The following is a 24,159-nucleotide window of genomic DNA, read 5'->3' on the forward strand; positions in this document are numbered from 1 at the left end:
TTTTGCTAGTCACACTGGTGAATGAAAGAAATGGGCTCAAAGCTGAAGCACCACATACAAGATCTGAAAGCTGCCACTTGTGCCCAGAAAGAAAACCATATTTCTTATAGTAACAAGGCTAATGCTGCCAAAAATAAACTCAGATTCTTATCATAAGAGTGACTGAATTAAAGCGCCAATTGAATATCCAGCCTCAAATGGTGTCTGAAGTTAGAGTGAGGGTACTGATTGGGAAGAAATGGGATCCTGAAACTCGGGATGAGGACATATGGGCAGACAGTCAGGAAGTGGGGGACAATGAACCTCCAATTTCTGTTGAATCACTCTTCCTAACAGAACCAGACCTCTTACTCCCATCTGAAGAGATTCTCTAACTTTGCCTGCTAAGGCACCCTTCCCAGTAAAACAATTATCCCTTCCACCTCCATCTAATGAGATTACCCTCAGCTGTGCCTGAAGTGTCTTGTTTGAATTATCTCCTGGGGTGGTATCTGGGGCATTGCCTGGGGCATCACCTTAGGCAGATGTCTTATAAGACATGGCTGAACATCCCACTGCCACTGCCCATTTTTGCTTCTAGACCTATACCTAGACTTCAGTCCCAACAAGCCCCAAAAGGTGAACTATGAAGTGTGACCCAGGAGAAAGTATGCTAAACTCCAAAAGAACTGCTTGATTTTTCTAATACATACATACATACATACAGAAACCTGGTGAATATGTGTGGGAATGGCTATTATGGGTGTGGGATAATGGTGCAAGCGACATAAAGGTGGATTAGTCTGAGTTTATTGATATAGACCCAGGAAGCATAGATTCTTCATTCAGTGTTTCAGCTTCAGAGGTTAGAAAAGGATCTCATAGTTTATTTGGTTGGTTTACTGAAGCATGGATTAAGTGGTGGCCTACAATAAATCAAGTGGAAATGGCAGATCTGCCATTGTATACTGTAGGAGAAGGTAACCAAAGGCTGAGGGAAACTGGCAGGTTAGAATGGATTTATTAGGCTGGACCCACAGACCCACACACGGAGTGCCCAGAGGGCTCTCTTTTTACCATAGCAGTGAGGTACAAATTTGTGCAGCAAGCCCCAGCATTATTGAAGACTTCTGTGGTTGCTATTTTATGTAAGTAAGAGTCCACAGTGAGAACTGCCCTAACTGAATTAAGACACCTAACTACAATGCAGTTGACTGGACCCCGTGGTGGTAGCAGCCAAGTGGTGGCACTCAATCAACAAAGACAAGGTGTGTGTGGTTACCATAACAGACAGTAGAGTCAAAGCAGTAATCAGAATAGTCTGCTCACATGGATTTATGGCAATGGCTACTTAGTCATAGTGGCCCTGGGAGTGAAAGAGCTGGGAAATGGACATCTCCTGGTACCTAGTGTCTTAGATATCTAGTGCTCCTGTAACAGAAATACCACAAATGGATGACTTTAACAAAGAAAATTATTCCCTCACAGTCCAGGAGGCTCTATAAGTCCAAATTCAGGGTGCCAATTCCAGGGGAAGACTTTTTCTCTCTGTCACTCCTAGGGGAAGGTCGTTGTCACCAATCTTCCCCTGGACAAGAAGGTTCTCAGCACAGGGACCCTAGGTCCAAAGTATGCACTGCTCCTGACACTTCTTTCTTGGTGGTACTGAGGTCCCCCTGTCTCTCTGCTCTTTTCTCTTTTATATCTCAAAAGAGACTGACTTAAAACACAACTTAATCTTGTAGATTGAGCCCTGCCTCCTTAACATAACTGCTTCAAATCTTCGCTCATTAACATCATAGAGGTAGGATTTACAATACATTGGAAAATCACACCAGCTGACAAAATGGTGGATAATCGCACAATACTGGGAAGCATGGCCTATTCAAGCTGATATATACATTTTGGGAAGACAGAGTTTAATCCGTAACACCTAGTATGCAGCTATCGACCTGTTAATGCCTTTTTCTCCATACCTGTTTGGAAGTATCACCAGAAACAGTGTGCCTTCTCTCTGACCTAAGTATATAAGGACCAAATAATATAGAGGAATCTCTGTTACATTTTCTCCATCTTACCGTTATTTGGCCTCATAGGCAGACCCAGTCACTTAATTGCACGGCAGAATGAAGAGATTAAAGCCCCAACATTCTTGCCAGTGGACCAGGAAGGTAGCTGCTCAGACATCAGAGAGCCTCAGAGAGACAGAGACCAGGCGGCTCAAGAGAGGGATACCATAAAGTTGTTTTTCATACCCCCCTCCACTCCCATAGTTGCATATGCTTTGCTCTGACCCCAAGAAGTAGATCAATCCTTTGAGAACTGCATTATGGGTTAGAACACCAACAAGGTCCCAGACTGAGTGACACTCCCATAGATTACATCCAAATATCATTGCAAAGTCTTCAAAATCTGAACTGACATCTGAGCCACAGCATCCAGAAGTTGGGAAAGAACCTGCAGCCTGAACATAACTGGGTCAAGTGATTGCTAAAACAAACAACATCAACATTTTCTGTAAGATTGAAGTAAGACATAGTCTTGGAATCATAGACAAAAACTTTAAAAAGCTACTTTAACCACGCTCAAAGAAGTAACAGGCACACCTTAGAAAAATAGAAAAATACATAGAAACCATTCACAAATGAAAATTTTAGACAGGAAAAATAGAGATAAAAAATTCACTTGATCAGCGGAATGCTGTTGACAGACAAAAGGATCAATGAGATGAAAATAGTTCAATTGAAAATATCCAATCTGAAAACAGAGGACAAATATTGAAAAAAAAATGAACAGAGCCTCAAAAAAATCCAAAAATATCTAACATTTATTTATTGGAATTCCATAAGGTGTAGAGAAAATATGTGGTGTAGAAAAAAGTATCTGAAGAAATACTGGCTGAACACTTTCCCAATTTGTTGAAAGACATAAACTTACAGATTCAAGAAGCTATGCAAACTCCAGCAAGTTAAACTCACATAATTTTACGCCCAAATGCCTCACTGTCAATTGTGGAATAACAAGGACCAAGAAAATATCTTCAAAGAAGCTAGAGAGAAAACAACTCATTTCACACAGGAGAAACAATTGGAATGACTCTGTATTCATCATTTGTAGCCATGGAGGCCAAAAGGCTGTGAAAACAACATTTTTTCAACACTGAAAGAAAAGAAACATTAACCCAGTGTTCTATAGGCTGTTACTTCTTTCATGAGTAAAGGAAAAATATTGACATTCTCAGGTGAAGGACGCTTAAGAGAATTCATCGCCACCAGACTTGTTCTAAATGAAACACTAAGGAAGTTCTTCAGGTGGTAGACTTGGAATTTCAGGAGTTATGGAAAGCAACAAAGTCGAAAGTACCTTCTGAAGTTTGCCGATCAGCCAAAGATTAGACAGGTCTATAAAACAAACAATAACACACGTGAAGAAAGTGTTTCTTAGTTCAATTGTGTGTATGAGACCAAAAGTACAAAACCTGCCCAAAAGCACAGAAAAGAGGGCAGGACGGAACAGGAATCATGGCGGATGGAAACGGGGAACCGGAGCATAGAAGAGAATATTGACACATCATGAATATTGCCACCAATGTCACAAAACAATTGTGTATAAATGGCTGAACAAGAAAGTAATTTGCTCTGTAAAGTTTCAAATAAAGCACAATAAAAAATTTTTAAAAAGTGGTAGGTATCTGGGTAAACATATTATGCCAACCCTGCTGTCACTGCACAACATGGTGCAGGACTCCCCTCTTTGGAAAGACTTGCTAGCCTATTGGAAACACTTTGGAATATACTCTTGGTGGCAAATTAGTATTAGAGAATGGGATTATTTTGAAAATATGAGATGTCTGTACTCATGTCTGGTGAATAAACTGGATAATAAAATTTTCAGAGCGAAATGAGATGTTCTAACAGAAAAATAGGCCTGAATTCCCACGTGGGCCATGAGCCTAATCTGAAGGCCTTTCCCAGAGAGGCATTTCAGGCACTTCTAGAGCAGCAGGAGCGCTGGGGAATGCAGGTGTCAACCTCCCCCAGGGCCTTCTCTGAGGAGTAAGTACCTGCTTTAGTACTAAGCTTAGGGGTTCATAAATAGTCATTCTGCATAAGGTCTTCAGGTTCAAGTCTGTAATCCAGCTGGGATTCTGTGTGTGCTGCATCTCTGCATCAAAAGAACATGCTTCTAGAAGCAGAATGCCAGGAGAGAGGCGGTTGGGCAGTTGGGGGTGGGGGGTGCTGCGCAGACAGGGGTGCCCAAGGGAGGCACAATATAGTCATTCTGCAGCAGGTCTAGTCATTCTGCATAAGAATTAGAATGCTTCTGTCAATGCATAATAGTTTACATGCAGGACATAAACAAAGTGACTGAAGGACAAAGTCGAATAGTAAACCAAGCCACTCCCTGTCAATCCTTACCTGAGAGGGTCTTCATGAAGACTTCCGGGGATGGAGAAGGACACAGTAAATGCTGATTTATTTTACCTCTTCCTTCCTCAAGAAACAGGAACTGGTGTTAAGATGTCAGGTGTCAAGCCCCAAACTCCTCTTCTGGTCTGTATTTAAGCTGTATAATAAAACTGGGATCAGGCAATCAGCCGTGAGCAGACAGACCCAGAGTATTCCCAGTGCCCCACATCTTTGAGCTCCAGTGAGATCCTGTTCTTAGTCACTAGATTAGCAGAGGAGCTGAAAGACTGAAATTCCGTGTTTTAAGGCAACTTGGGCTTCAAACAGTCACTTATTGCTAAAGTCGTATTTCTCTGTGTTAATTTATGATCCTTAACTCAAATCCGGAGTTTGGAGCTCATTTTGATAACTCCTCATTAGTCTGCATAGACTAGAGTCTGCTCACAGTCAGTGATGACAATGGAGGAAACAAAGTCCCTAGCCCAGAGGAGGGACTGCTCCCCATATTTGGGGAAATGCCCCTGGGAAGCATCGGCGAGGTGCACTTTGGCCTCTGTGGCTTTGCCTTCTGCTCCTGGAATTGCACCCTGGGGGCCTCCATATGCAGACCCAGAGTCCGTGGGTGACCACAACTCCCCCCTTCTGGGTCATCGTCCGGACACACGTTGCGATATGCTTCCTGCCCTCCTTTCCAGCATAAGCGCTGCGATCACAAGTGGCAGAACCAGTTCTCAGGTCCAGACCCTAGACCTTGCCCTCCTTGGCCTTAGGCTTCCCCTAGTCCTGGTGGAACCTGCAAGCCTGGCGGATGCGAGGTTAGCACCCGGCTGGGTGGGCTTGGGCCTGTCTCAAAAGGCTCATGGCGCACGCGGGTTCCGCCTCCTTGGAGCCTGCAGGCTTGCGGCCGGCAGCCCGGCATCTCCTGCCTCCCTCGGGCGCCCTCTCTGAGCAGCAGCTCCCCTCCCCCTCCCCCGCCAACCACCCAACAGTCGCACTGCCTGCTTTCTGCTTCTAGAAGCGTGTTCTTTTGATGCACACATGCAGCACACACAGAAGCTCAGTTGGATTACAGACTTGAACCTGAAACGCACAACTTTAAAACTACTAGACTGGCGGGGGGCAGGGGTATTGGCAGTGAAAAAAGGAAAAAAAAAAAATAAGAAAGAGAACAATTACAAAAAAAGCATTAGAAGACTATATCCTCACATTATGGACTCAAGAAGGTTGTGGATAAACAACTGCGCAGATAGCATACTGTTGTCTCTTTGCAAATAAGTCTTAAATGAGGGAATTTGGTACCGGGAAGAGTTGCAGAGCCTGACTTTGGGGAAATCTGGGATTGATGAATTGCCTTCCATGAGGCTACAAGCCCTGATAATCAATATTTGAAGATGAGATTCGAGCAACCTAGAACATGCATCAGAATTTTTTCTAAGTAAATTAGCACCAGAAGATGCCTTTAACCACTAAATAAAATGGGTCAGTAGTTCAAGATCTCCCTACAAAGAAAACGGCAGACCTAGATCGTTTCCAGTCAGGTTCCAGCAAACATGCAAGAAACAGTCATTTTAATCTTGTACATAGTCAACAGAGATTAGAAAACCATGAGATACTCCCCTAACTTGATCCTTAAGGCTAGTTTAAAAATGATAACAAATTAGAGAAGGATGGTAGAAGAAGAGTTAGAGGACAAGCACACTCAGTAACTGAGATGCAAAACCCTATGTAAGATGCCAGCAAAGGAAATCCAACAAAGGATAAACCACGTAACATGCCATGATCAAGGCGTTTTATTGTAGGCATACAAATTTGAGTGAACGTTAAAGATTTAGTAATTTCATTCACCACATGCATAGGTGAAAGAAGAGAAGACATATGCTCACCTCAAGAGATGGGGGCAAAGCAGGTTGATAAAATCCAATCACACGGAGAGATAAGGACTAGGAGCAAATATGGAACAGAAAAGGAGTTCCCGAACATGGAAAACTACAACTAGCACGATAGTTCATGGTGACGTGTGGGACATTCTCTTTAAAATTAATAAACAATAAAATAAGGGTGCTTCTATCATTACTTTTATTAAACATTGAACACTGGAAGTGTAAGCTAGTACAAAAAGAGAAAAAGTATAACTGCTATTCATAGATTATAGGACTGTCTCCATTGAAAACTGTAGAAAATACTGGAATTAATAGTAATCATAAATAAAAAATAAATTGAAATTTCAATGCATCACCATCGAGCTGACTCTGTCATAGCTCTTAGGTGAAAGCAAAGGACACTGATAGGGAAAGAGCAGGTTCGGGTGGTCTAGACCAAGGAGGGAAGAAAATTATTCTGCACTGGGCTGAACTTATAAGAACGGGTATGTGTGTTAGTTACCTAGTCCCTCCATAACAAAAAATAACACAACTGGATGGCTTTAAAGAACAGAAGTTTATTTTCTCACAGTTTAGCAGGTAGTCGTTCGAATTCAGGGCATGGCTGTAGTGGGAGGTCCTTCCTTGTCTACCTCAGCTTCTAGTAGATGCCAGCAATCATTTGTGTTCCTGGCCTTCTAGAAGCATCTGTCTTCTTTGTCTGTCTTCCTTTTCACCTGTTTGTGTCTGTGTGTATTCTGCTCCTTTTATAACTAAGAAGAGTTAGGCTTAGGACCCACCCTACATTGGTATGACCTCATTCACATAATAAAAGCAGGCCCCCTCTTTCCTAACAAGGTCAGATTTACAGGTACAGGGGTTAGGATTTCCACATACATTTTGGAGGGACACAATTCAATCCCTAACAGTCGATTTACCAGATATTCTGGATTGAGAGTACTCGCATGAACAGCTCAGAGTGGTTCCAATTCTTTGCTACATTCGTTGGCTGAAACTTGTCTCAATGGTCACCCAAAGGAACGCTGGAGCAATTTATTGTGTAGGACCTGGCCAACCATTCCTAATCACATCCATTGTGTGGAAAAACACACAATCCCATCACCGAAGCCTTGAGAAATTCATGGATAAGAAAAGAATAGTGGCTGGAACAAAGAATTGTTTCATAGCCTAGATAACATGGTGTAGGTGTTAGATATTCACATGGAGATGTCAGGTAATAAAACTTCACCCCACACGGGGATGTCAAGGATAATACCAACAGCTAATGTTCATTGAGTACCTACACTGGTGCCAGGCACTCCTGTGCTTTTCCTTTCATGTTTGCTTTTCATGATGGCCATATGAGGAATGTATCATTATAATGCATAAAGAGGTCAATACAGAGAGTTAGGCTGACATTTCAATATATGAGTCTGGACCCAGGAGGAGTTTGAATGGATGGAGGTATAAACCTCAGGTCCTTAGCTACAAATAGACAGCAGTGAACTCACTGAGGCATCCTAGAGGGAGGGTGTCAATAGAGAGAGGAGCAGGCACCAAGCCCAAGGGTACTCGGGTATCTAGAAGCCTGCCAGGTGAACAGCAGCCAACAAGCCTCTCTGAAGTCCAGTGTGGTTCCTGGAGGGTTGTCTGTCCTTGCTCTCAGCTGCATTTCCCCAGTGCTCCTCCCACCTGCACTGGGTTGTCCCCTTCATGAGGACAGGGACAGTGTGTACCTTTCACCACTGTATCTGCATAACATAGACTATTTCTGGCCCATGGAATATACTGACTGAAAGAAAAATAAACAAACGATAAGTACGTAAAATCCTTCGTAGTTGATACCTTGGGATACATTAAGGGGCTTCATGAGTAAGAGGGAGAAAAACTGATCAGGGCTGCTTCTGAGACCATCTCTTAGGCGTAAAGAGTGTTAAACAATAATTAAACAAAGAGATTTAATGGCAGAGATGTATGTTAAAAAGATGTAAGTATAGGTTGAAGATTACTAGAAACATGCACATTTATTATTGCAACTATAGTCAAATCGTTAAAAAACATATACTACATGCACACAGAATATTATAAAGTAATTTAATGCCCTCATTAAAAAAAAACAAAAAAAATTTATCATGAGAAAAGACTAATGATGAACGAAAATATCAGGATATAATATCTGTGTTAATATACATAAATGTGTGTGCTAATACACACATAAAACCAGTTGCCACTGAGTCAGTTCTGATTCATGATGACACCAGGGTGCCAGAGTAGAACTGTACTCCATAGGGGTTTCAGTGTTTGGGTTTTCGGAAGTAGGCTGCCAGACCTCTCTTTCACAGCAATTCTGGGTGGACCTGAACTCCAACTTTCTGTCAGCAGCTCAAGATATTAACCATTTGCATCAACCAGAGACTCTAATACACATACATGCCAATGTAAGTAAGATAACAGACATATCGGAACGTTAATAATTTATTCTATGCATTACGTATGTTTTCTTGTTATTTATTGCATACTTTCCCATTGCTTCCAAGTTTTTGAGGAATAGAATGTACTTCTGGAAAAATTCATGAGAGATTTTTAAGTAATGAAATAATTAACAGAAACAGAATGAGTAAATCTGTGGCAAGGCAGCCCAGGAACCCAAGATTACAGTAACACTGGTATGAAAAGGAGAATTGTGGAGTCCTGAAGCTCAGTGGTCCCATGCATGCATCAGGAAAGAGGGAAGAGCAAATAAACAAGGAGAAAATACAGTGAGCCAGAGGAGTGGGAGCCCTCTGTTGTGGGCACAGTTTTCTCATGAAACTTTAGATGGACACAATGGGTGGGATTATCCACTTCCATCACACAAACATTTTTATTACCCTTGATTTTAACGGAACTATGTTATAAAAACAAATGATAAAATAAAGTATAATAAAAGAATAAATCTCATAGTGGACTACTATCATTTTCCCCGGCCACTGAGGAGGGCAGGAGACACACACGGGAAAGAAGATGGAGCAGTGTGAAGAATCATGCTTAGTGAGGAGGGGAGTGTTTCTGAGACAGGCCTTACCTGCTACCACCTAGGGAAGTAGGCAGCCGTGCACAACCAACTGGAAGAAATGGCACATTATTTCTGAGACCTACTCCAGCTCATAACAAATTATGGATAACATGGGAAAGAATGAGATTTCCAGGACACTTAATTGTTCTCATGAGAAACCTGTACATAGAAAAAGAGGCAGTCATCTAAATAGAACAAGGAATACTGCATGGTTTAAAGTCAAGAAAGGTATGCGTCTCCATTGTATCCTTTCACCATACCTATTCGACCTGTATGCTGAGCAAATAATCCGAGAAGCTGGACTGTCTGAAGAAGAATAAGGCGTCAGGATTGGAGGAAGACTCATTAATAACCTGAGATATGCAGATGATACAATCTCGCTTGTTGAAAGTGAAGAGGCCTTAAAGCATTTACTGAAGAAAATCAAAGACTACAGACCAACAGCCTAACAACAGGACCAATAAGCAACATCATGACAATGGAGAAAATGTTGACATCACTAAGGGCTTCATTTTACTTGGATCCACAATAAACACCCATGGAAGCAGCAGTCAAGAAATCAAACGACACATTGCATTGGGCAAATCTGCTGCCAGAGGCCTCTTAAAGTGTTCAAACGCACAGATGTCACCTTGAAAACTAATGTGCACCTGACTCAAGCCATGGTGCTTTCAGTCGCCTCATACGCACACGAAAGGTGGGCAATGAATAAGGAAGACTAAAGAAAAATTGAAGGCACTGAATTACGGTATTTGCAAAGAATATTGAATATACCACGGACTGCCAAAAGAATGAACAAATCTGTCTTGAAAGAAGTACAGCCAGAATATTCCTTAGAAGCAAGAATGACGAGGCTTCATCTCACATATTTTGGACACGTTGTCAGGAAAGATCGGTCCCTGGAGAAGAAAGTCATACTTGGTAACAAGTGGCCACAACAATCGGCTCAAACATAACAACGACTGTGACGGCGACGATAGGTAGTTTAACATACATTTAGACCCATACGAATTAAAATTTAAACAATTATTTCATGCCTTTTTGTAGCGGTTTCAGAATATACAATTAAAATAAATGTAAACAATTAATAGAAAAAATCTCTGAAAATAAAATTTAATTTTTTTAAGTCACTGCTCCATAGCCCAAATCTAAATGGCTTGATATAAAGCACTGGTTTTTGTGATTCACAAAAAGCAGGTGCCAATTCCTGAACAAGAACTGAAGTGACAGGAGAAACTCCCCATGCTGTTAGAGCCCTGAGTATGGGCCCTAATCCAATAATCTGTCCTCATTAATTCCTTTTCATTTCATCTCTGTGAAAGAGGGGAGGGAGAAGGTGAGAGAGGGTTACATGTGCCTATTCTGTTCTTTAGCATGTAGTTAACTGCCAGGAACATGTATTCATAACAGTCTAAAAAACGTTAAAGTACAAATAAGGAGGAAAACCTCCTAGTATATATATGTATGAGGTAGCACAAAGAGTTAAGTGCTCAGCTACTAACTGAAAGGTTGGTAGTTTAAATCCACTCAGAGTTGCCTTGGAAGAAAGGCCTGGCAATCTACCTCCAAATGGTCACAGCTGTTGAAAACCGTATGGAGGGCAGTCCTACTCTGAAAACTCACGGGGTCCTCAGGAGTGAAAATCTCCTCAACGGCAACTGGATTGGTAATCTATATATGGCATAAATGTTCGGAAAATTAGTTTCTGAACATATACACGGCATACAGAATACACTGCACATTAGTATTATGTGCCAAAACCCACTGTCATCAAGTCGATTCTAACTCATAGTGACCCCAAAGGACAGAGTAAAACTGCCACATAGGGTTTCCAAGGCTGTAAGTCTTCACTGAAGCAGACTGCCACATCTGACTCCTGCAGAGAGGCGGTTGGGTTCGAACCACTGACCTTTCAGTTAGCAGCCAAGTTCTTTAGCCACACAGCCACTAGGGCTCACTGCTGTCATGTACAGTGATTACATAAGCAAATTCTGAAACAAACTGCCTGGGTTTAAATCCTAACTCAATCTATCAGCTGGTTGATCTGGGCACGTTACTTTACCTCTCACTGCCTCAGTTTCCCATTTCTAAAATGGGTCTTATTCAAAAGGTTGTTACGCAGGTTAAATAAAACACACAAGGCACTTAGAAAAAGGCCTTACACACAGAATGAACACAATAAATGTTAGCTTTCACAATTATTAAGGGAATACAAACAGCTTAGTTGAAGAAACTTCCATTGAGAAATAGTTGCGTTCCAAAATTCATGTGTAAAGTCATTTATATCAACTGTTAAAGTTGTATGTTTAGATTCAAGTGATTACTGAGGTGTGTTATGATCTTGAACAGAGTTCAGGGGACTATACAGGCTGACTCTGCATGCCCTTCTCCTGCACATCCATTCCATCTCCCTTGGAGCCCAGACATCATGTTATCAATTAAACCCCTCCCACACTGGTGGTGTACTGTTTAAGAGCTATGGCTGCTAACCAAAAGGTCATCAGTTCAAATCCACCAGGCACTCCTTGGAAAGTCTATGGCACAGTTCTGCTCTGCCCTATTGGGCCGCTATGAGTTGGAATAGACTCAGTGGCAATGGGTTTTTAATGGGTATGAGTTAACTGTTCAGTGCTTAAAGACATACCAAAAGCAACCACGAACACAAAAGTATAGTAAAAAGTTCTTATTTCAGAATAGCAAAGCCTTTTTCTAACACAGTGGTGAATTAGGGTGGACTGTGGATCAAGAGGAGGCCTGGTGGCATAGTGGTTAAGAGCTCAGCTGCTAACCAAAAGGTCAGCAGTTCGAATCCACCAACTAGACCTTGGAAACTCTATGAGGTAGTTCTACTCTATGCTATAGGGTCTCTATGAGTTAATATCAACTAGGGTCTCTATGGGTTGGAATCAACTTGATGGTGACAAGTTTGATTTGGTTTGGATTAAATTATGACCCTAAAAAACGTGTGTTTCAACTTGGTTAGGCCATGATTCCCACTATTGCCTAGTTGTCCTTCATTTTGTGATTGTAATTTTACTGTAAGAGGATTAGGGTGGGATTGTAACACCACCCTCACTCAGGTCACCTTTCCCTGTGGTGTGACCTGCACCACCTTTTATCTCGCAAGAGGTAAAAGGAAAGGGAAGCAAGCGGAGAGTTGGGGGCCTCAGACTATCAAGAAAGCAGCACCAGGAGCAGAGCATGTCCTCTGGACCCAGGGTCCCTGCACCTGAGAAGCTCCTTGACCATGGGAAGGCTAAGGACAAGGACCTTCTTCCAGAGCCGAAAGAGAGAGAAAGCTTTCCCCTAGAGCTGATGCCTTGAATTTGGACTATTAGCCTACTTTAATGTGAGGTATTACATTTCTCTTGGTTAAAGCCATCCACTCATGGTATTTCTGTTACGGCAGCACTAGATGATGAAGACAGTGGGTCAAGGTGGAAGGGGTGGATGAAGGACAAAAAAAGAAAAATGGACAACAAGAGAAATATAAGAATTCAGAGAACTGTGAAAATTTAATTCCTGAATATACTTTCTTTCTCCTCCCTATAACTGGAAGGACTTTTCTCATATACAGCATATATAAGTAAATCCTTGCAATATTTAAAACACTTAGATTTTTGTAAAACTCATTCTCTGAAAACTCATGGTGGCCCCATTAATTTGTGGCTTAAAAACAACTCAGAACTAAAAAGAAGCATAAATAAATAAATAAAGGCACTGCTGTCATTTGCGGGTGATGTTCTTTTCCTGTTATCCACAACCCACACACTCGGGTTAATTTTCCAGGGTCAGTGTTCATAGACCATCCTCTTTCTCGCACCACCACCCCACCACCCTTAATTATTTAGAAAACGCAGTGCCAGTCAGTGCTCCAAATATCAAGTTTTCTCTCCAAAATGCCAACTCGCACTTGGGGAGCAGGCTACATTCTCAGCTATCAGCAATTCCACTAGCCCCTGCAGATAAGGAACATGTCTCCACTGAACTGTTCGTTGTAATTAAAAAAAAAAAAAAAGTAAAAAACTGTTTCTTAAAACCAGAAAAAAAAAAAAAACAGGCATTTCCCTATTACCCACCCACCCCACTCTCCCACACCGAGTGCTCCCCTCACCACACACACACTCAAATATTTCCTACCAAGGGTGTGTCCCAAGCGCGGGGTCTGGCTCCACTCTTCTTTTACACCCCTTGGAGGCCTCTGGAGAAACCATACCTTTGGTTGGCAATTCCCTGAACCCTGCCTATTCAAGCTGGCACTTATTCAAAAAGGCAGGTGAGTCTTCAAGTCAGGTTTTTAAAAGGAGTTTAAGAGGAGCCAGGTGATATGCCTACTCACCCTCAAGTTTCTCAAAGGTAATAATTTCTTGAGATGTTTACAATGTCTCAACTATGGGTTAATTAAATCCCTTAGGATGGTGGTCATAGGAAAATCCTCCATCTCAATGCCCCCCACTTTGAAAAAAAAGAGGGGGAATCTCCAAAATCACAAATTTGAATATCTACATACTTGATTGAACTAAGGAGTAAGTTCCTCATCTGTGTTATTCTTGGTTTGAGCCTGGTGGTGCAGTGGTTAAGAGCTCAGCTGCTAACCAAAAGGTCTGCTGTTTGAATCCAACAGCTGCTCCTTAGAAACCGTATGGGGTAGTTCTACTCCGTCCTAGAGGGTTGCTAAGAGTCAGAATTCACTGGATGGCAATTGGTTTGTTTGTTTTTCAATCTTTGGCTGAAAGGTGGACTTTGTTATCAATTTATTAAATCAACTGGTAATTTGCTGGATATTTCTCATACACGAACTTATGATGTCTTCAAATCCAGCCAATCAGGTTTAGGAAGAGAGAAACTTCTCTACCTTAGCCTCCCTGCCACTCCCAAACCTTTTTCATTGATTTCCATGCCCTGTTTAAGTAACATCATTCATTACTTCTCACTATCTAGGTTATCTGAGCCAATTCATGGCAGTCAATTCCACCTGAGCCCTAGGATACCCTCATTTACATACTCTGCCCTGTTGTTCCTTCACCAATGGCTGACCTCACATCTTCCCTTGAATGTCTACTAGGCATCTCAAACTTTATGTGGTTCAAATAAAATTCTTCGTCCAAGTGTCTTATCTACCTCCCAGTCTTCCTTATCTCAGCAAATGTTCTCACTATCCTCTGGGTTGTTCAGGACAAAAACCTAGAAATCATCCTTGATTTCTCTCCTTTATTCAAATCTTGCATCCAATCCATTGACACATATTCTGGACTCTTGGCACTACCTTAACATAAATCCTGACTCTATCCACTTCTCACTACCTCCACCTTACAGCCACCATCATCTCTTGGTTAAAACTGGACTCCGTGCCACCGATCTTCCCTCTTACAGTCTACATAACAGCATCACCTCAGTGGCTTCTCATGGCAATTAGGAAAAATTCCCAAATCCTTCCCATGGTCTTTCATGATGCGGGGCTTGCCCACCATACTAACCTCATTTCCTAACAGTCTTCCCTCGGTTCACTCCACACTAGCCATGACTTATTTCCTGAGCTTCCTCAAAACATGCCAGAACACTTGGTTATTTAAGGGCCTCAGAAACAACTCTTTCCTTTATTGGCAATATCCTCCCTCCAGAACTTCATACAGCTATTCTCTCCTTTGATATAGGTCAGTTATCTCCTCAAATATCCTGATCCCATAAGCCTTTACTAACTATTAATCTAAAACAGCTCACCCCACTCATTCCCTCACATGCAACTCTGTCTTATTTTCAAAATATTTAGCTGTCCTTGACATTTTTTGTTAATTATTACCTGTAAATGTGTTTTTTGTGGTTGAGAATATATGCAGCAAAACATACACCAACTTAACAGTTTCTACCTGTACAATTTAATGACATCGGTTACATTCAAGTTGTGCAACCATTCTCACCCTCCTTTTCTGAGTAGTTCCTCTGTCATTAGCATAAACCCACTGCTCCTTAAGGTTCCTATCTAATCTTTTCAGTAGCTGTTGTCAATCTGATGCCATATAGACAGTTCTTAAAAGAGCATATGCTCAAGGTAGACCATTTTTATTAGTTAAGTAGCTAATGTTCTGGAGCCCTCGTGGCACAGTGGTTAAGTGATACGGTAGCCAGGCAAAAGAAGAGCAGTTTGAATCCACCACCTGCACCTTGGAAACTCTATGGGGCAGTGCTATTCTGTCCTATAGGGTCTCTGAGTCAGAATCAACTCAACAGCAACAGTATGGTGTTTTCTTTTTTATACTTCAGTTTTAAGATGATTCAAGGGAATGCTTTTGGTGTAATGTTTAAAGATTATCTCACGGCAATAGTTTCAGGAGTTCATTCACCCTCAATGGCTCCAAAAAGTCTAGGGTTCATGAGAATTTGAAATTCTGTTCTGCATTTTCCCCCTTTTGATCAGGGCTTTGCTGTGGACTCTTTGATCAAAATGTTCAGTGACAGTAGCCGGGAACCTTCTGGTTCTTCTGGTCTCATGGCATGCTAGATGTTCTTTTAAAAAACATGAGTGGATGCTGGAGGTTATCAAATACTTATTTTATTACACCTATTAATATAACCACATTTATTTTTCCTGTACATATGGCAAATTATACTGATTCATTTTTGAATGTTAAACTAACCTTGAATTCTTGGGATAGACCCAACTTGGTCATACTATATTCTTCTTTAGAGTATTGCTGGATTTGTTTTGCCTATTTCTTTTTATATTTTGCATCTATGTTCATCAGTGACATTGGCCTGTAATTTTCACATCTTGTGCTGCTCTTGTCAGGTTTTGGTATCAATATTCATTCTACAAGCTTTATAAAATGAGTTTGGGCATATATTTCATTTCATATTGAAGAATTTGTGAAGTATTTCTTGAATATTTGGCAGAATTTGCAGGAAAAGCCATCTGACATGAAGTTTTCTTTTTGAGAATAGTTTGAGCTCTAATTCAATTCTATTAACAATTGTGGAATTACTTTTGCTTCCTGTTTCTTCTTGAATCGTTGTTATTAACTTACATGGTATGATACGTTTGCCTACTTTACCTAAATTTGCAAATTTATTAGCTAATATGGTTCATAACATTCTCACATTATCTTTAAGTTCTGCAAGATCTGTAGTCATTTTCTTTCTAATTCCTGATATTCGTTATTTATACCTTCATTCTTTTTCACTTGATCAATCTTGCCTAAAGTTTGTCAATTTTACCAGCATTTTCTAAGAATCAACTTTAGTCTTTGTTGATCGTCTGTTGCATGTATCCAATCATTAATAGAAACAAAAATTCCTATGAATGTTTGTTTCTGTTTTTTTCCCAACATTTTGAATGGATGTTTAACTCACTTATTTTTCAAAATTTGTTCTTTCCAATTATATTTTTAAGGCTATAAGTTTCCTATATTATATTGTCTGTACTGCACCAATTTTTATATGCACTATGTTCATAATTGTTCACTTCAAAATATATTCTAATTTTCATTATGATGTCTTTTTTAATGCCTAGTATTTTAAAATATCCAAGCACATGGAGATTTTGTATTTTCTTTTTCTAATATGTTTTTTTTTAATTATGCTGTACTTACACAGTATCCTCTATATTATTGCAGACTCTTGAAATTTGTTGAGACTTGCTTTGTAACACAGTATACAGTCAATTTTTATAAACACTATGTATGTGCATGAGATGAATGTATATTCTTTAGTGGTTAGATAATACACACACATACACATATATCAATTTGGTATTTTTATACATGTTAAATCTTCTGTACCCTTGACAATTTATGGACTTCTATGTTTCTGAGGGGTGTGTTAAAAATCTATTATGATGCATGATGTCAAAAGGAGCCCCAGTAGTGCAGTGGTTAAGCACTCAGCTGTTAAACCTTTTGATTTGATCCACCAACTACTCCACAGGAGAAAGATATGACGATTTCCTTCCATAAAGATTACAGCCTTAGAAACCCTTTGGAGAAGTTCTATTCCATCCTATAGTCACTATGAGTCAGAATTGACTCATCAGCACATAAGAAAAAATGTATGATGTAATGGAAACTGAGCAGTACGAAGGTATAAGAATTGGTCCTACCTCCAGGGTCAAAGGATGAAGGACAGAGAAAACAGCAGAGACATCCAAAAGCTTGGAAAAAAGGGGGCTGAGAGGACAATGGTTGGTGGTTTAAGGGCTTTGAAGGGCTACCACATATACTGAGGAATCTGGAGTGCAATATTCTTGCCTAAGGATGAAGACATGCTCATAAAGATCCTGACAAAGCTTTAGGCTTGCACCTCTGGCTGATCTTTGGGCTCCACGGGGGCAGGAAGTGAAGGCTAAGGCAGAGTTTTAGGCGCTTTTGCTTAGCACTGAAAGAACACCCCAGTTCAGAGCCAATCTGCAAAGACTGGGATAATGTTCCTTTTTCTTTTTGGCTACAAGCATTTAAAGAAATCACTGTCAGGTCATGAACTGACTGCTGACATAACAGAACAGAACTTCAGTGTCCACACATGAGAAGACATACAATCTTTGCAGAAATAGTTTGGAAACATCACTAAGCAAATGGATGACTGGTCCTCAACAATTAAAAAAAAAAAAAAGCAAACCCTAATGACTGGAGGGACTCTGATTTCCAGAGTTACATTATAATATTTAAGATATCCAGTTTTCAACACACTATTTTAAGTCATAAAAGGAAAAAGAAAAGGATGGTTCATTTGTTAAGAAGAAAGAAAGAAGAGAATGAACAGAAAGCATCCCTAAGGAAACACAGATATTGGGATTACTAGACAAAGATTTTAAACCAATTGTCTTAAATTTCCTCAAAGAGCTAAAGAAACCATAGACAAAAAAAAAAAGGAAACCAAAAGAATGCATGAACAAGTAGAAAATATTAATAAAGAAATATTATACAAAAGAACCAAATAGAAATTATAGAGCTGAAAAGTAGAATAGCTGAAATAAAATTTTCATTAGAGGAGCTCAACAGCAGATTTGAGCAAGAAAGCAGGAAAATGTAAACTTGAAAAAGCACAACTGAAATTGTTCTAACTGAGGAGCATAAAGGAAAAAGAATGAAGAAAATGAACAGAGCCTAAGGGACCTGCGGGACAACATCAAGCATACCAATATACTCATTAAGGAGTCCCAGAAAGGAAAGAAAGATGAAAGGACAGAAAGAATATTTGAAAACGTAATGACTGGAAGGTTCCCAAATGTCATCTAGATATCCAAGAAGCTCAATAAACTCAAAGGACAATAAATACATAGATATCCACAGAGAGACATAATCAAAATGTCAAGAGACGAAGACAGAAACTTGAAAATAGCAAGAGATAAGTGACCCTAATGTACAAGAAGAGAGTCTCAACAAGTTTAACTGTTGATTTTTCATCAGACACCATTGAGATGAGAAAATAGTGGGATGATGTATTTAAGATACTGGAAAAAAAATACAGAAACAAAACTATGAACCAAGATGTCAATATCTAGCAAAACTATCTTTCAAAAATGAAGGGGAAATTAAGACATGCCCAGATACACAAAACCTGAGGGAGTGTGTTAGCAGCAGAACTGCCTTATGAGAAATGCCACAGGGAATCATTCTGGCTGGCATGGAAGGACACTAGACAGTAACTGGAAGCCATAAAAAGAAACAAAGACTCCGTAAAGGTAACTACTTAGATAAAACAAAGTCAGTAATATTTTTATATCACGCCTCTCTTTTTTTCATATATGATTTAAAGCACGAATGCATAAAAATACTTACACATCTCTCTTAATGGACACACAATGTATAAAGATGCAATTTTTGTACCAGCAACGTAAGTAGGGGAGGTAACTGAGCTGAATAAAAGCAGAATTTTCTATACTGTTGAAGCTAAATTTGTATTAATTAAAAGAAGATTGTTATAAATATAAGATATTAATTGTAATCCTCATGCTCACCACTAAGAAGTTAAAAAATATAAGGAAAGGAAACAAGGAGAGGATCAAAATTGTACACTTGAAAAAAAAATCAGTCAAACACAAAAGTGGACAGTAGTGAAGAAAATGAGAAACAAAGTACGTATATGACCTACTATTACAAAGTAGAAGATATAAGTCCTTCCTTATCATTAATCGCTTTAAATATAAATAGATTAAATTCACAATTGGGATCATTAAAGTTGTGTGTCAACTTTGTCGGACCATGATTCTCAGTGCTTTGGCAGTTATGATGTAGTTTAGCAGTCGTAAAACGATGCAATCACTTCCATGATGAGATGTGATATAATGTGATTACCTCCATGATGGGATCTGCTGTGAGTAGCCAATCAGATGTAAAGGAGTTTCCTCAGGGGTGTGGACTGCATCCAATATAGGTGGACTTTCTGGCAAGGCTCTTGAGCTTTTGCTCACTCTGAATCCTGCAGCTGGCTCCTCGTCATCTGATCTCAAATTTTTGGGACTCGAACTCTCAGCTTACCTTCCAATTTTGGGATTCATCAGCCTCCGCAGTCTGTGAGGCACGGCCTGCCAGCTTACCTGCCGATCTTGAGATTTGTCAGCCTTTGCAGCCTGTGAGCCACAGACCTGTTGTATGACCTGCAGATCTTGAGTTCTGCAGTCCCTGCATCTATGTGAGTCAGGAGAAGCCACCAGCCTGACCCATGGACTTGAGACTTACCAGCCTCTATAGCCTTGGGAGCCATTTCCTTGATATAAATCTATTTATATATAAATACATACATATATATATCTCACTGGTTTTGCTTCTCTAGAGAACCCAGCCTAAGATACCAATTAAAAGACAAACACTGGCAGAATGAATAAAAAAATCATTCAATTGCTATCAAGCTGATCTGACTCATGGTGACCCCTCCCCCCATGTGTGTCAGAGTAGTAGTGACACTCAAGTGTGTCAGTTCAACAGCTAATTTTTCAAAAGTAGACCGCCAAGCCTTTCTTCCGAAGTGCCTCTGGGTGGACTCAAACCTCCAACATTTTGGTTAGCAGCTGAATGCATTAACCGTTTGCACCTCCCAAGGACTCTATGTTTATTTCTGTATTACTTGTCTTTATACTATATACATACACAGACACATAGACATCCATGAGTGGTTCATACAGATGCTTTGGACTTCGACTAGCAGGGCTCTATTAATTATTGATAGAAAAGTACTGATACCAATTACAAATGCGTATTTGTCCATGTCCCCTTTCAGATTTATTAGTTTTTGTATTTTGGAGCCCTGTTGTTAAATATGTACACATTTAGGATGGTTGTATCTTTTTGGAGAAGTGAACCTTTATTATGTTATGTCCCTACCTATTCCCAATAATACTCCTTTTTCTGAAGTATAATTTGTCTGATATTAATATAGTACTGCAGTAGAACTGGATAATTTTCAACCATTTCAAGAGGTAGCATAAGATCAAGAACTGATGGTATAAAAGGAAGAAATCGAAGCTGCATTGAAGGCATTGGTGAAAAAACTATCCTCTCTCCACCATCTTCACTAACTCTGACACCAACTGTCCCTCACACAGCACTCCCTACTTCTCTGCTGGGTTCAATAATTCATTGCAACGGCCACACAGAGCTCACAGTCCATATTCATGATTATGGGGTTTATTAGGGAAGTAACAGTTATAACTCAGGCTCAAAGACACTCAGAATACAGTTCTTCTATTGGGACAGCCTCTCCCCTCCTGTGCTCATAGGTGTGCCTCTGCCTGGCCTTGGGCCTCTCTCCAAAGGCACTCAGCTTTCCTTCTCCCTGGGCCATCATCTCCTATAGCCGGGTCCCTGTTGCTTGGTCTCTCCTGCCATGGCATCTTACCGTCTTCAGGGTTACAGCTTCCTCTCTCTATCTCAGTCTCTGCTTCTAGGAGCTTCTCAGTGCAGGGATCTCAGGTCCATAATATATGCTCAGCTCCTGGCTGTTCTTCCTTGATGGGAGTTGAATCCTCCTCTTTGCTCTGGAACTGGTTCTCTTTGAAGGGAAAACTAAACAATCCCCTTGGTGAGCCACAATTACCCTATCACACAGTCCTGCCCAAGTACCAGGGTAGATGTTATAAGACCATGGCTAGAAAGGCCACACGAAGTAAACAATCACATCACAGTACCTTGGACTCATTTTTCGAGTGAAGTATCAAAAATCCCATCAGAACGGATTGATAAAGAACATAATCAATAGCAAGAACATTTTCATAATTATGTTTTCTGTATTTGGAAGAAATCTATAGCACTATTCTTATTTTGCCAATTCACAGGGATCACAGAGATTAGTGGTAGATATCGCAGTACCAGAAAACTCTCTGGTGAAACAGTCTCTGAGCAGTCTTACAAACACGGATATTCCACCAGAGTCAAAAGAATGACGTTACATTAATCATCAAAGAGAACATTTCAAGATCTAGCCTGAAGTACAATGTTGTCACTGATAGGCTAATATCCATACACTTACAAGGAAGACCAGTTTATATGACTATTCAAATTTATGCACCAACCACCAATGCCAAAGACAAAGAAATTGAAGATTTTAAACAACTTCTGCAGCCTGAGATTGATCAAACATGCAATCAAGATGCATTGATAATTACTGGTCATTAGAATGTTAAAGTTGGAAACAAAGAAGGAAAAGTAGTTGGAAAATACAGCATTGCTGATAGAAATGATGCCAGAAATCTCATGAAAGAATTTTGCAAGACCAGTGACTCATCCAACTATTTTTTTTTCACCAACATAAACGGCAGCTATACACGTGGACTTTACCAGATGGAATACACAGGAATCAAACTGACTACATCTGTGGAAAGAGAAGATGGGAAAACTCATATCATCAGTCAGAACAAGGCCAGGGATCGATTGTGAAACAGACTGTCAATTGCTCATATGGGAGTTCAAGTTGAAACTGAAGAAAATTAGAATAAGTCAAAAAGGGCCAAAGTACAACCTTCAGTATATCTCACCTGTATTTAGAGACCACCTCAAGAATACATTTTACATGTTACACACTAACGACTGACGACCACGTGAGTTGGGGAATGACATCAAGGACATCACACATGAAGAAAGCAAGAGGTCCTTTAAAAGACAGGAAAGAAAGAAAAGACCAAACGGATGTCGGAAGAGACTCTGAACCTTGCTCTTGAATGTCGGGTAGCTAAAGTGAAAGGAAGAAATGACGAAGTAATAGAGCTGAACAGAAGATTTCAAAGGGTGGCTTGAGAAGAAAAAGTATTATAATGACATGTGTAAAGATCTGGAGATGGATAACCAAAACGGAAGAACACTCAGCATTTCTCAAGCTGAAAGAACTGAAGAAAAAATTCAACCCTTGAGTTGCAATACTGAAGGTTTCTACGAGTATGATATTAAACGACGCAGGAAGCATCAAAAGAAGATGAAAGTAATACCCACAGTCACTATGCCAAAAAGGATTGGTCGACCTTCAACCATTTCAGGAAGTAGCATATGATCAGAAACCGATGGTACTGAAGGAAGAAGTCCATGCTGCACTGAAGGAATTGGTGAGAAAAAAAAGCCTCCAAGAATTGACGGAATACCAACTGAGATGTTTCACCAAATGGATGCACCACTGGAATCACTCACTTGTCTAATCCCAAGAAATTTGGAATACAGCTACCTGGCCTATGAACTGGAAAGGATCCATATTTACACCTATTGCTAAGAAAGGTGATCCAACCAAATGTGGAAATTGTCAAACAATATCATTAATATCACATGCAAGTAATATTCTGCTAAAAATCATTCAAAAGCAGCTGCAGCAGTACATTGACAGGGAACTGCCAGAAATTTAAGCAGGATTCAGAAGAGGACATGGAAGAAGGGATATCACAGCTGATGTCATATCGATTCTGGCTGAAAGCAGAGAATACCAGAAAGATGTTTAAACCTGAGTTTTATTGACTATGCAAAGGCCTTTGACTGCTTGGATCATAACAAATTATGGATAACATTGCGAAGAGTGGGAATCCCAGAACACTTCATTATGCTGATGAGGAACCTGATCAAGAGGTAGACGTTCAAACAGAAAAAGGTGATACTGCGTGGTTTAAAGTCAGGAAAGGTGTGTGTCAGGGTTGTATCCTTTCACAATACTTATTTAATCTGCAAATAATCTGAGAAGCTGGACTATACAAAGAACACGACATCAGGATTGGAGGAAGACTCATTAACAACCTGCATTTTGCAGATGACACAACCCTGCTTGCTAAAAGATAAGAGGACTTGAAGCACTTACTGATGAAGATCAAAGACCGCGGCCTTCAGTAGAGATTGCACTTCAACATAAAGAAAACAAAAATCCTCACAACTGGATCAATGAGCAGCATCATGATTAACGGAGAAAAGATAGAAGTTGTCAAGGATTTCATTTTATTTGGATCCACAATCGACACCCATGGAAACAGCAGTTAAGAAATCAAAAGATGCACTGCCATCAGGCAAATCGGTGCAAAAGACCTCCAAAGTGTTGAAAAGCAAAGACATCACCTTGAAAACTAAGATGCAACTGATCCAAGCCAAGGTGTTTTCAGTGGCCTCGTATGTGTGGGAAAGCTGGCCGATGAATAAGGAAGACTCTAGAAGAATTGATGCCTTTTAATTGTGTTGGTGAAGAATTCTGAATATACCATGAACTGCCAAAAGAACGAAAAAATCTATCCTGAAAGAAGTATAACCAGAATGTACCCTAGCCTAGAAGCAAAATGGCTAGACTACATCCTACATACTTTGGACCTGTTTTCAGAAGGAATTAGTCCATGGAGAAGGATATCATGTACTATTTCTTTGGACTATCTAAGACCTGAAGAACAAAATCTCATGGTCCAAATTAACGTTTT

At 40.2% G+C, this 24,159-nt stretch overlaps 1 long non-coding RNA gene across 2 annotated transcripts in view; it reads right to left on the reverse strand.

Moving 5' to 3' along the window:
• LOC135229920 (uncharacterized) overlaps nucleotides 1-24,159 on the reverse strand; it is a 57,173-nt gene that overhangs the window by 9,172 nt on the left and 23,842 nt on the right. Inside the window, exon 2 of one of the 2 annotated variants that reach the window (XR_010320587.1) lies at nucleotides 4,398-4,545. This is a non-coding gene — a long non-coding RNA (uncharacterized LOC135229920). Of the gene's footprint in view, nucleotides 1-4,397; nucleotides 10,792-24,159 lie in introns of those variants that run through there. The other variant, XR_010320586.1, reaches the window with a different exon arrangement.

Source organism: Loxodonta africana, unplaced genomic scaffold (assembly GCF_030014295.1).
Source record: "Loxodonta africana isolate mLoxAfr1 unplaced genomic scaffold, mLoxAfr1.hap2 scaffold_63, whole genome shotgun sequence".
Taxonomy (NCBI): Eukaryota; Metazoa; Chordata; class Mammalia; order Proboscidea; family Elephantidae; genus Loxodonta; species Loxodonta africana.